This window comes from Aegilops tauschii, chromosome 4 (assembly GCF_002575655.3).
Source record: "Aegilops tauschii subsp. strangulata cultivar AL8/78 chromosome 4, Aet v6.0, whole genome shotgun sequence".
Taxonomy (NCBI): domain Eukaryota; kingdom Viridiplantae; phylum Streptophyta; class Magnoliopsida; order Poales; family Poaceae; genus Aegilops; species Aegilops tauschii.
In genome coordinates, this window is record NC_053038.3 from 90548345 (window position 1) to 90559850 (window position 11506).

The following is an 11506-nucleotide window of genomic DNA, read 5'->3' on the forward strand; positions in this document are numbered from 1 at the left end:
GACTCTAACTCCACTTTGCTTCCATCCAACCACTTGTGTATAAAAACCGCAAAGCTTGTTGACGCTCTCTTGGATGATGGACCATGTATGTTGGAGAGAGCCCTCATTTGCGGGTGGTATGCATATGGTTTGTCTACACATAGTTCTTATGTTCATGGTAATGCTTTTGGATTTTTTAACGATATTTAACGCCCTTTTGCTTGGTTCCACAAATAGGATCCATGCTTATGGCCAACCAAGCTTCACACAACTATACATCCTCATGTGTTGTGAATGTCGAACCTCTTGCCTTTGGTGCCTTCCTTTTTTAGTGCCTGATGTTTACCCAACATGAAATAAAGAGGAATTCGTACCAGCCAAGTCATAATGATAGGCTCTTGACCTTCATTTCTCAAGTTCATCATGTATGTATCCTAAAATATGCATCACTATGAAACAACATCCTAATTTGTTTTTCTGTATTGGGCTAACGATGCAAGCAACCCAGTGGTATATGAAACAAACAGAGCAACCAATACAATGTCATGGGGGAAACAATATACCTACATCGGTTGTGTCTAGGTCATCCATTTCATTGAACAGGACGTGGGCATGCCCGATGTTGGCGTGGTGTTGCGGCAAGTCATTCCCATGTCCTCGGAGGCATCTGCTTCCTCCAACATCCAGGCATCCGGGATGCCCAGCTATTGTGAGGCCAGAACGACGTCAAGCATTGCCGAGGGCAGTTACCTTCTCACAAGCGGGGCGGTTGGGGCGGTAGCGCACTATTGCAGATACCTCCTATGCAAACGGGTTTTTACCCCCTTTACGTGACACATTTTTAAATCATCGTCTTGCATGTGCGAGAGATAGGGGGTGCATCCCACACGACTCATATAAATCGTCGGTGAATCCTTCAGTCACACACGCGGGGCGAAAAGAGCTCGTGTGCGATCGGGTGAGCCATCACAAACAATTATACGAGACAATGCTTAGCATCTGCTACTTGTGAGCTGTGTTGGGATTTTCCCCAAAGAGGAGGGGAGATGTAGTATAGTAGAGATAAGTATTTCCCTCAGCGAGAACCAAGGTTTGTCGAACCAATAGGAGAATCACGCAAAGCCTCGTGAACAATACCTGCACACACAAAAGCAAATACTTGCATCCAACCGGGCAAGAGGGTTGTCAATCCTGTTGAACTCGTTACTTGCAAGGATCAAATCTTGTATAGGTAGATGCATAAATGGAAAAGTAAAATAAAAGTAAATAAATTGCAGCAAGGTATTTTTGTTTTTATAATATGATAAAAGTAGACCGGGGGGCCATAGTTTTCACTAGAGGCTTCTCTCTCGAGCACATAAAGTGCGGTGGGTGAACAAATTACTGTTGGACAATTGATATAAAAGCGCATAGTTATGACATATTCACGACAATGATCATGTATATACGCATCACGTCCGAGACAAGTAGACCGACTCCTTGCATCTACTACAGCTAATCCACCAATCGACCACTATCCAGCATGCATCTATGGTATTAAGTTCATGAAAAACGGAGTAATACCTTAAGCAAGATGACATGATGTAGACAAAGTAAACCCAATCAACATGAATAAACTCCGCCGTTTTATCCTTAATGACAACAATACAAATATGTGTCTTGTCCCCTTTTGTCACTGGGATATAGAGCGCCGCAAGATTGAACCCACCATAAAGAATCTCTCTCATTGAAGATAAATCAGTCTAGTTGGCGAAACCAAACAGATAGATCAGAGGGAAATACAAAGCTATAACGATCATGCATAATAAAGTTCAGAAAAGACTCAATTACTTTCAATGAATAATCTGATCATAAACCCACAATTCATCGGATCCCAACAAACACACCGTAAAAAAGGATTACATCGAATAGAACTCCAAGAAGATCGGATCCCAACAAACCAACAAATTCGGCATGATCTTTGCTAAAATAGGACACATCGAGCGCCTTAAAATTGCCAGAAAGGAAACAAATCAACATTCCGGCAAAAATATACCACTCGGAGGTGTTCCCTGCAAAATTATACACATGTCCAAAGAGACAACCAATACATGTCCAAATATCATCATATATACAAACCGTACCACTCTCGACAAAATGTTTTAGTGACATGAAACAAAGAGCATAGGAGGAGGAGGTGGTGAACTTTTATCTTACCCACTCAGCTGAGGAAGTAGAGGAAGCTCCGATGATGATCACTCCAAGGAGACATGACACGAGAAAGCGTGCATATTTCACCGAGTGACAAATTTAGATCATCGATATAATTGGCAACAACATTTTTATATTTTATTCGGTACCTAAAATTTTAAGGTATTTGGTTAATTTAAATTCCTAAAAAAATTATATTTTATTGGATACCTCAAAATTTATGTATTAAAAAAACCTATTTGATATCTAAAACATTTCCTATTCGATACCTCAATTCTTTATTCTATTACTATTTCTTGCTTAAAATTATCTATTCTCTACTACTAATTTTTCTATTCTATTCTATTAGCAGTTTTAATATTTTTCATTCTTGTATACATCATTCATAAAAATTGTATGAGCAGCACCGTTCATCATTCTCACATTAGCATTGAACAACAGAAAAAACAACACCACCAATAGACAATAGCCAAAATCTACAAATTCATCCATCCATCCATCCATCGAACAACGTCCATAATCAATCCATCCATACATCTAACAATCCATCCATACATCTATCAATTCATCCAGGCATTAATCCATCCATGGAGGGAGAAGGGAGGAAGGGAGGGAGGAGGGAGATATACCCCGGTGGAGGAGCGAGGGCAACAGCGGGCGGCGCCAGGCGATGGTAGCGGCTGGCGGGAGACAGCAGAGAGCGAGCAAGAGAGTGTGTGAGGGGAGAGTGAGTAAGAGAGAAAACATGCGTGGTGGATAAGGTGCCAATAGCAGCAACGAGGGGCTAAGAGCCGCGCTAGTTTAAGGGCACTTACGGAGGTGGTCCAAATACTACACCATACGTACCACTAGTTCACAAGTTGAGCAATACCAACATTCATAAGAAATGCATGGTATGATTTTGTACTATTATTGGTGCCATTAGTCCATCTTAAATAAACTACATTGCTTACAATGTTACTATGTTGTTCTTCAACAGAATCTCCCAAGAGTTGTTGTGCCTGCAGCGATGGATGCGAAAGATGAGGTGGCAATTATTTCTCGTCAGAAGACCAATTTCAAAGGCACCTACTTGACTGCAGACCACTAGATGGATGCCTCAAAATTGATGAATGGCGGCAAATATTGAATGAGTGCAGACCAGAAATTGGAGATCGGTGGATCTCCGTGCTCCACCATGGAGATGCAGGGGTTTTCTTATTCTTTTCAATTTATCCTAAAAGAGTGGAGTAGGTCCTAGTACTATGTCATTATCAGGACTAATTAACTGGTGCATGTTTGTATCGTCAATCGTGTTTCTCCTACTATATGTTGGCTGCTACCTAGCTACGAATATTTAGTTGGGGCATTTGTAGTCATGGTTGCAAACAATTAGAGCTGGTGGTTAATGTATGCAACAATATTTTGTCCTCTCTTATTCTTACCAATGTATTCTGATATGGGTTTTATGAAAAACGCAGCCATGACAACATAAATGTTGACGTGGATGTGAAAGTTTTAATTTGTATGACTGACACTCAGTGGAGGGCGCTACAAAAAACCCGCCACAGCTTCCAGACACACCAATGGCGAGCATCTAGGAGCACACGCCACAGCTTCCAGACACACCAGTGGCGAGGATCTAGGAGCGCCCCCCACAACAAAGTCTCTACAAGTGGCAGGCGCCCGCCCGCTAATGTCTACTACGCAACATTCTTCTTGTAGACTCATGTTGGGCCTCCAAGCGCAGAGTTTTGTAGGACAGTAGCAAATTTCCCTCAAAGTGGATGACCTAAGGTTTATCAATCCGTGGGAGGTGTAGGATGAAGATGGTCTCTCTCAAACAACCCTACAACCAAATAACAAAGAGTCTTTTGTGTCCCCAACACACCCAATACAATGGTAAATTGTATAGGTGCACTAGTTTGGTGAAGAGATGGTGATACAAGTGCAATATGGATAGTAGATATAGGTTTTTGTAATCTGAAAATATAAAAACAGCAAGGTAACTAGTAACAAAAGTGAGCAAAAACGGTATTGCAATGCTTGAAAACAAGGCCTAGGGTTCATACTTTCACTAGTGCAAATTCTCTCAACAATGATAACATAACTGGATCATATAACAATCCCTCAACGTGCAACAAAGAGTCACTCCAAAGTTCTGATCGCGAAGAACATAAGATGAAATTGTTTGTAGGGTACGAAACCACCTCAAAGTTATTCTTTCTGATCAATCCATTGAGCTATTCCTATAAGTGTCACAAACAGCCCTATAGTTCGTAGTAAAATAACACCATATGATACACATCAATCAACCCTAATGTCACCTAGATACTCCAATGTCACCACAAGTATCCGTAGGTCAATTATACGATATGCATCAAACAACTTCAGATTCATAATATTCAATCCAACACAAAGAACCTCAAAGAGTGCCCCAAGATTCCTATCAGAGAAACAAGGACGAAAACGTGCATCAACCCCTATGCATAGATTACCCCAATGTCACCTCGAGAATCCGTGAGTTGAGTGCCAAAACATACATCAAGTGAATCAATAGAACATCCACCACGGGTATCCCATGCAAGACATACATCAAGTGTTATCAAATCCATAATAGTATTCAATCCGATAATAGTGAAATCTCAAAGGTAAAACTCAATTCATCACAAGGTAGAGGGGGAGAAACACCATATGATCCAACTATAGTAACAAATCTCGCGGTACATCAAGATCGTGCCAAATCAAGAACACGAGAGAGAGAGAGAGAGATCAAACACATAGTTACTGGTACATACCCTCAGCCCCGATGGTGAACTACTCCCTCCTCATCATGGAGACCGCCGGGATGATGAAGATGGCCTCCGGTGATGGTTTCCCCCTCCGGCAGGGTGTCGGAACGGGCTCCCGATTGGTTTTCGTGGCTACAGAGGCTTGCAGCGGCGGAACTCCGATCTAGGTTTCTTTCTGGGGGTCTCGTAATTTATAGGAATTTTTTGCGTCGGTTTCACATCAAGGGGGTTCCCGAGGGAGCCACAAGGCAGGGGGTGTGCCCTAGGGGGGGCGCCCTCCACCCTTGTGGTTGCCTCGGGACTCCTCTGGTCCATCTCCGATGCCCCGTGGGTCTCTTCTGGTCCATAAAAATTCATCGTAAAGTTCAGGTCGTTTGGATTCCGTTTGATATTCCTTTTCTGTAAAACTCAAAAACAAGGAAAAACAGAAACTGGCACTAGGCTCTAGGTTAATAGGCTAGTCCCAAAAATAATATAAAATAGCATATTAATGCATATAAAACATCCAAAACAGATAATATAATAGCATGGAACAATAAAAAAAATTATAGATACATTGGAGACGCATCGTCAGCGTTCTGGGAACCGGGGTACCCAGACTTGCCTGCCTGCGGCCCACGGCGTGGCTCCATCGATGGCCTAGTACGACCTATATTCAACACCAACAACACAAGACCCTCACGAGGCGGACGCCGCCAAGACCTCCAGAAGTAGTGGCCTCCTTAGGCTGGCTCCTAGGAGCGGAGATTTCTATGCGAGCCCTCACCTCGCGAGGTTCGGATGACGTGAGCCATGACGACCAAGGCCAGGCGGGCGCCAGCGGGTGCAGTATAGCAGGTTTCCTCTTTGGTGCTAAAGAGGCAAGCGCAGGCGCAGAGTCCCTAGGCATCAACCAAAGGTTTCCATTTCCATGCTACAAGACCAAGACCGCCAGGACGGCAGGACGGAGGTCATCGCCGAGCCCACCACGGCGTCACGACCAGAGGCTTTGCAGGCGAAGACCACCTTTCATCAGGATAAGATGTACTAGTTGTCTCCCTTTGAATTTGGCCATTGTGGGATCCCTTCGCGCCTTCATTTTGGGAAGAGGACCAAGGACACTATAAGTATAGCCTAGCCACTACCATAGGGGACGACGGATCATTCATCCATCCGCACCCTCACTAGCTCACGCAAACACACGAACACACCTCCTAAGGTTGTTCTTCCACTGTAGTAGTTCATCCTCAGCCCGCCTCGAGGCTAATCCACCACAAAGCAGGAGTAGGGTTTTACACCACAAGGTGGCCCGAACCTGGGTAAATTGCCTTGTTCCATTTCCTTCCAGTTCATCGAGCTAGGCCGTGAGATCGACGAGTTGGCAGACTGGGAGTTTGAGTTCTTCGCACACACCCCAGAGTTCGAATCTAGGTCTGCGGAGCCCCGAATCCGACATTTGGCGCGCTAGGTAGGGGTGCGTCGAAGCCTCTCTTCCGTCGGTTGGCTCACCACCGCTCCGCCGTTCTTATGGCTGACGTTCCTTGAGCTCACACTGAGCACTGGGCTGCTCGGCCTGCCCGAGCAGCGCCTTTCGCCCAAGAAGATCTCCACTCCGCACTCCTCGTAGCCCACACGCCGCCCAGCATCGTCGCCCGTGGGCGGCAAGGACCGCCACCGCCCGCTCCCGCGCTATGCCACAACCGCGCCACCACGCGATCTTCGAGCTATGCTGCGGCGACAATGCTACACACCCGCCGGGAGCAGGTGAACACGTGAGTTGCGCTCATCGTGGCACGGGAGCTGCTGCGATGCAGACTGGTGGAAGGCGGCCATGACGCCCTACTGGAGCGGGTCGCTGAGCTGCTCGATGACGCCTGCAAGGGCGCAACACCTTTCTACACCTTGCCTACGTCGCAAGCGTTGCCAGGGGCACGCGCCGGCCCCCGCTACACCCGCAGGCCCCTCCTCGGGCGACCTAGAGGACCTCACGACACCAACCTGACCCGTGACGCCGTTTATCCTACCCAGGATACACTACCTCCGGGCGTGGCGAGGTCGGGCGGCCCCTCCTGGGGCCGCGCCGAGACGCCACCCTATGGTCGTCGTGACTTGGCGCCAAGCCTGGCAAGCAACGACGCGGGATGGCTAGGCGACGACTCGAGGATGGCGGCTTCAGGCACCCCTGTTCCCCCCCTGACGGACTTGCTATACGCGCCAAGAAGAAGCCCCTACCCATTTCCCTCTCCAGCCTGGGCATCGAGGCCACGCGAGGTCGAGGCTCTTTGCGAGCCACCCCGGAACTTCACCGACGTCTTCAATGACAATAGTCACCGGGTACAGCCAATATCTCAGGGGCACGATTACGCTAACCATGGACCGCAGGTGAACCAAGCCACGACAGTAGGCATGGACCTTAGGATGATGGCCCCACTACAGGCAAACGTGATGCACTAGGAGTTGCGCGGGGGGAGCCCGGCGCCAGGGCCTCCCCCGCTCCGCATGGAGCAAGGCGCCGCCACGACGGCGGTGCACGCCGCATGAAGGTAGACCCCCCTTGCCGGGGAAGGCGCCGACAAGCCCTCCCCCCGGTAGTTGGGGCCTGCGATCGCCGAGGCACCGCTAGTGTCCGCCTTGCCCCTTGGTCTCGTCCTGGTTTCCGGACGCCCCAACGGTGATCGGGGGAGGTGCAGGCGGGGCCCTCGGCAGGCGTCGGGGAAGCCCGTGAAGATCTCGGCTCGTGACACTCTCACGTAATAATGAGTTGGGGCTGTACACGCCACGGAGTCTCCTGTGTGCCGCCCTCAGGCCTCACGGGGGCTCCCACCCAAGTTCGAGTGGAAGCACCATGCTCCGTGCTGGCCGTCGACACTGTCCCCCAATGACTATGCTCACGCCCAGTGGAAGTACTTAGCTCCGCGCTGGTGAGAAGACTAGCTAGGTGCGGGACGTGGTTGTTTGCTTTCGCCCTCTTTCTGTAACCCAATTTGCCATCTTTTGGAATGAGATTTGGAGTTTCGTGTGCTTATCAAAGGAAAAACGGGGGGAATTTTTCTTGGCTCGTGGCGATTTCTTGCCTTTTGGTTTGTGTTTAAGAGTAAGGCTCACACCTGCTACCCCCCTGTGAGCGCCCCGCCGGCGGGGTCTTTGCATGGTATGCGCGCGTGAAGCACACTCGGGCTAGCCCAGGCGGCGCCGAGGCCTCCTCGGGGTCAGGAATGCAACCGCCTCAGGATCACCATGCGCACACCTTGCCCTAATCCGGCAATCGGCTCCTTGCAAGGCCCTCTTGGGCGGGCCAGCAGGCTCCTCTAGAGGCTTAAACCCTCGCGAGCTCCCGGAGGGCCCGCCTCGGGAGAGGGGTGCCTATGTGACACCAGGACCCGCTCAAGACCTACGGAACCAAAGATAAGTCGCAACAGTTACTTTTCTCGGGAGCCTCCAGGGACATGACGGCACGTTCCAAATTCTATCTCAAAAGCAATCATCATTTCATATGTTATGAGCCCCCCCCATCCAAAAATGCTTTCACGTTCGCAGGGCCGTATCCGAAAATTTTGGCATACAGGTCAGGACAGGAAGGGAAATGCAGGACTAGCTAGATGCGCTGCCGTCGGTGTCGTCGCCTCCATCATCACCATCTGCACCATCTTCTTCAGCTGCGGGCACGACCATGTCGTCCTCGGGAGCGAACTTCGCCACCAGGTCGTCCAAATGGTCATTCACCCAGTCCGCCAGATTGCCCTGGATGACCGTGGGCACGGGGGTTATCGTAGCGTTGAAGTCAAAGTCGGGGTCAGTGATAAGGAGGTGGCTAAATACGCGCGAGAATGTGTGCCCAAGAAGCCCCCGGCTTCTCTCCTCGACAAGCTGGTGAGCCCTCGTGGCCCGATCTTCCAGGCGCGTCACGACTTGAGTGAGGAAGTGGAGGTGGCCGGCGTCATCGTCTTCGTGCGGGTGAGAGATGCTCTCTTCGCAAATGGTACCTAAGGCCCGGTTGGCCCTGGTCCTGAGGTCCTGAAGCATCGAGGAACGCTCGCGCTGCATCGTCCAACGGATGCTGATACGTCTCCAACGTATCTATAATTTTTGATTGTTCCATGCTATTATATTATCAATCTTGGATGTTTTATAATCATTTTATAGTCATTTTATATCATTTTTTGGTACTAACCTATTGACATAGTGCCAAGTGCCAGTTGCTGTTTTCTGCATGTTTTTTACATCACAGGAAATCAATATCAGACGGAGTCCAAATGCAACGAAACATTATGGAGATTTCTTTGGACCAGAAGACACATAATGGGCCCTGGCTACGCCTGGGGGGTGCTCCGAGGAGAGCACAACCCACCAGGGCGCGCCAGGAGGCCCAGGTACGCCCTAGTGGGTTATGCCCACCTCGGGTGCCCCCCAGACCGCCTCTTTGCTCTAAATACCCCAATATTCCCAAAACCCTAGGGGAGTCGACGAAATATTGATCCAGCCGCCGCAGAGTCTAGAACCACCAGATCCAATCTAGACACCATCTCAGATGGGGTTCACCACCTCCATTGGTGCCTCTCCGATGATGCGTGAGTAGTTCTTTGTAGACCTTCGGGTCCGTAGTTAGTAACTAGATGGCTTCCCCTCTCTCGCTGAATTCTCAATACAATGGTCTCTTGGAGATCCATATGATGTAACTCTTTTTGCGGTGTGTTTGTTGGGATCTGATGAACTTTGAGTTTAAGATCAGTTATATCTTTTTATATCCATGAAAGTATTTGAGTTTCTTTGATCTCTTTTATGCGTGATCTCTTATAGCCTCGTATTTCTTCTCCGATATTTGGTTTTTTTTGGCCAACTTGATCTATTTATCTTGCAATGGGAAGAGGTGCTTTTTAGTGGGTTCGATCTTAGGGTGCTTGATCCCAGTGACAGAAGGGGAACCGACACGTATGTATCGTTGCTACTAAGGATAAAATGATGGGGTCTATCTCTACGTAGATAGATCTTGTCTACATCATGTCATCGTTCTTATTGCATCATTCCGTTTCTCCATGAACTTAATACACTTGATGCATGATGGATAGCGGTCGATGTGTGGAGTAATAGTAGTAGATGTAGGCAGGAGTCGGTCTACTAATCTTGGACGTGATGCCTATATAATGATCATTGCCTGGATATCGTCATGATTATTTGAAGTTCTATCAATTGCCCAATAGTAATTTGTTTACCCACCATTTGCTATTTTTCTCGAGAGAAGCCACTAGTGAAACCTACGGCCCTCGGATCTCTTTCTCATATGTTTGCCTTTGCGATCTACTTTTCTTTTGCATTTATTTTCAGATCTATTAAACCAAAATACAAAAATACCTCGCTGCGTTTTATTCTTATTTATTTTATTTGGCGTTCGATCTATCAATCTATTACAACTTTCTCCCGTCCATGCACCATTTCTGGCGCCGGTACCCGAAAGGGATTGACAACCCCTTTAACACGTCGGGTTGCGAGTGGTCGTTGTTTGTGTGCAGGGGCTGTTTACGTTGTGTTGCTTGGTTCTCCTACTGGTTCGATAACCTTGGTTTCATTTATGAGGGAAATACCTACCGCCGATGTGCTGCATCATCCCTTCCTCTTTGGGGAAATACCGACGTAGCTTCAAGCGACATCAATGGCACGCTTCGGTTGTGGCCCTCTCCGCGAGAGACGTGACGCCCTCAACCTGTTGTTGGAGTGAGGCCGGGTCGGCTTGGGCGGAGGCCTGAGCCTCCTGGGCGGTCCTCTCGCACTGCTCTGCCGCGGCCAGCAGCTTCGCCTTGAGGGCGGTCGTGCTGCCCTCAAGCTCCACCTACTGCAGTTCGAAGCGGGTCTCCTGGAGCCCCAACTCCCGGCGGTGCTCGTCAGCACGAGCCGCGTGAATCTTCGCCACCCTTTGGTCAACCTCCTGATGGATCCTGGCTTCCCGAGAGGCCACAACGTCCTCAGCCGCGGCTGCTTGGCGCTCCCTCACCTCGAGCCGCTCGAGCTGCAGGCTGTGCTCCAGGACCTCAAGCGCCAGTGCGTCCTCGTGTGCCTGGACCTCCTTCTCGTCGGAGGGGGCTTCCCTCGGCGGTGCGCCAGGGCGGCCCTGCGGGCCTGGACCTGCCGCTCAAGGGCGATGTATGAAGCTCAAAGCTCCCTCTCCCGCTCCTTGGCTGCCTCACGACGGCAATCGGCGGCCCGGGCTTCTTCCAAAGCGCGGGCGCAAGCCTTGCGAGAATTGGCAAGGGATACCATGGCGTTCGCGCGGGCGCGCTCATGCTGCAGATGCGCGAGGTTGATGGCGACCTTCAGCTGGTGCCACTCGCGTGCCAAGCGGAGGCCCTCCGCCTCAAGGCGGGCGTCGACATCGACAAGCTCTCCTCCAATCCGACTCAGCGCGCCCACTGCTTCCCGAAAAAGGTCATCGCGGATGGCGCTACGCCCGCGCGCAAGCTCTAGCGTGCCGCCAAGCCCTTCCTCTGTGCCAGGGGTTGCCGGAGAGGCGCGGAGCGGCTCGCCCGTCTCCGACAAGGGGCTGGTGGCCGGCGCTTCCCCAGCCATTTCCTAGGCCTCGGCAAAGGCATTGGGCG

General features: G+C 49.7%; 1 long non-coding RNA gene across 1 annotated transcript; it reads right to left on the minus strand.

The window, feature by feature from the left end:
- Positions 1-1581: 1581 nt before the first annotated feature.
- Positions 1582-2944, minus strand: LOC120962779 (uncharacterized). Its single transcript, XR_005753707.2, has 2 exons — positions 2799-2944; positions 1582-2318 (listed from the first exon to the last, which is right to left on the minus strand). It is a non-coding gene; the product is annotated as an uncharacterized lncRNA (long non-coding RNA).
- Positions 2945-11506: the final 8562 nt, after the last annotated feature.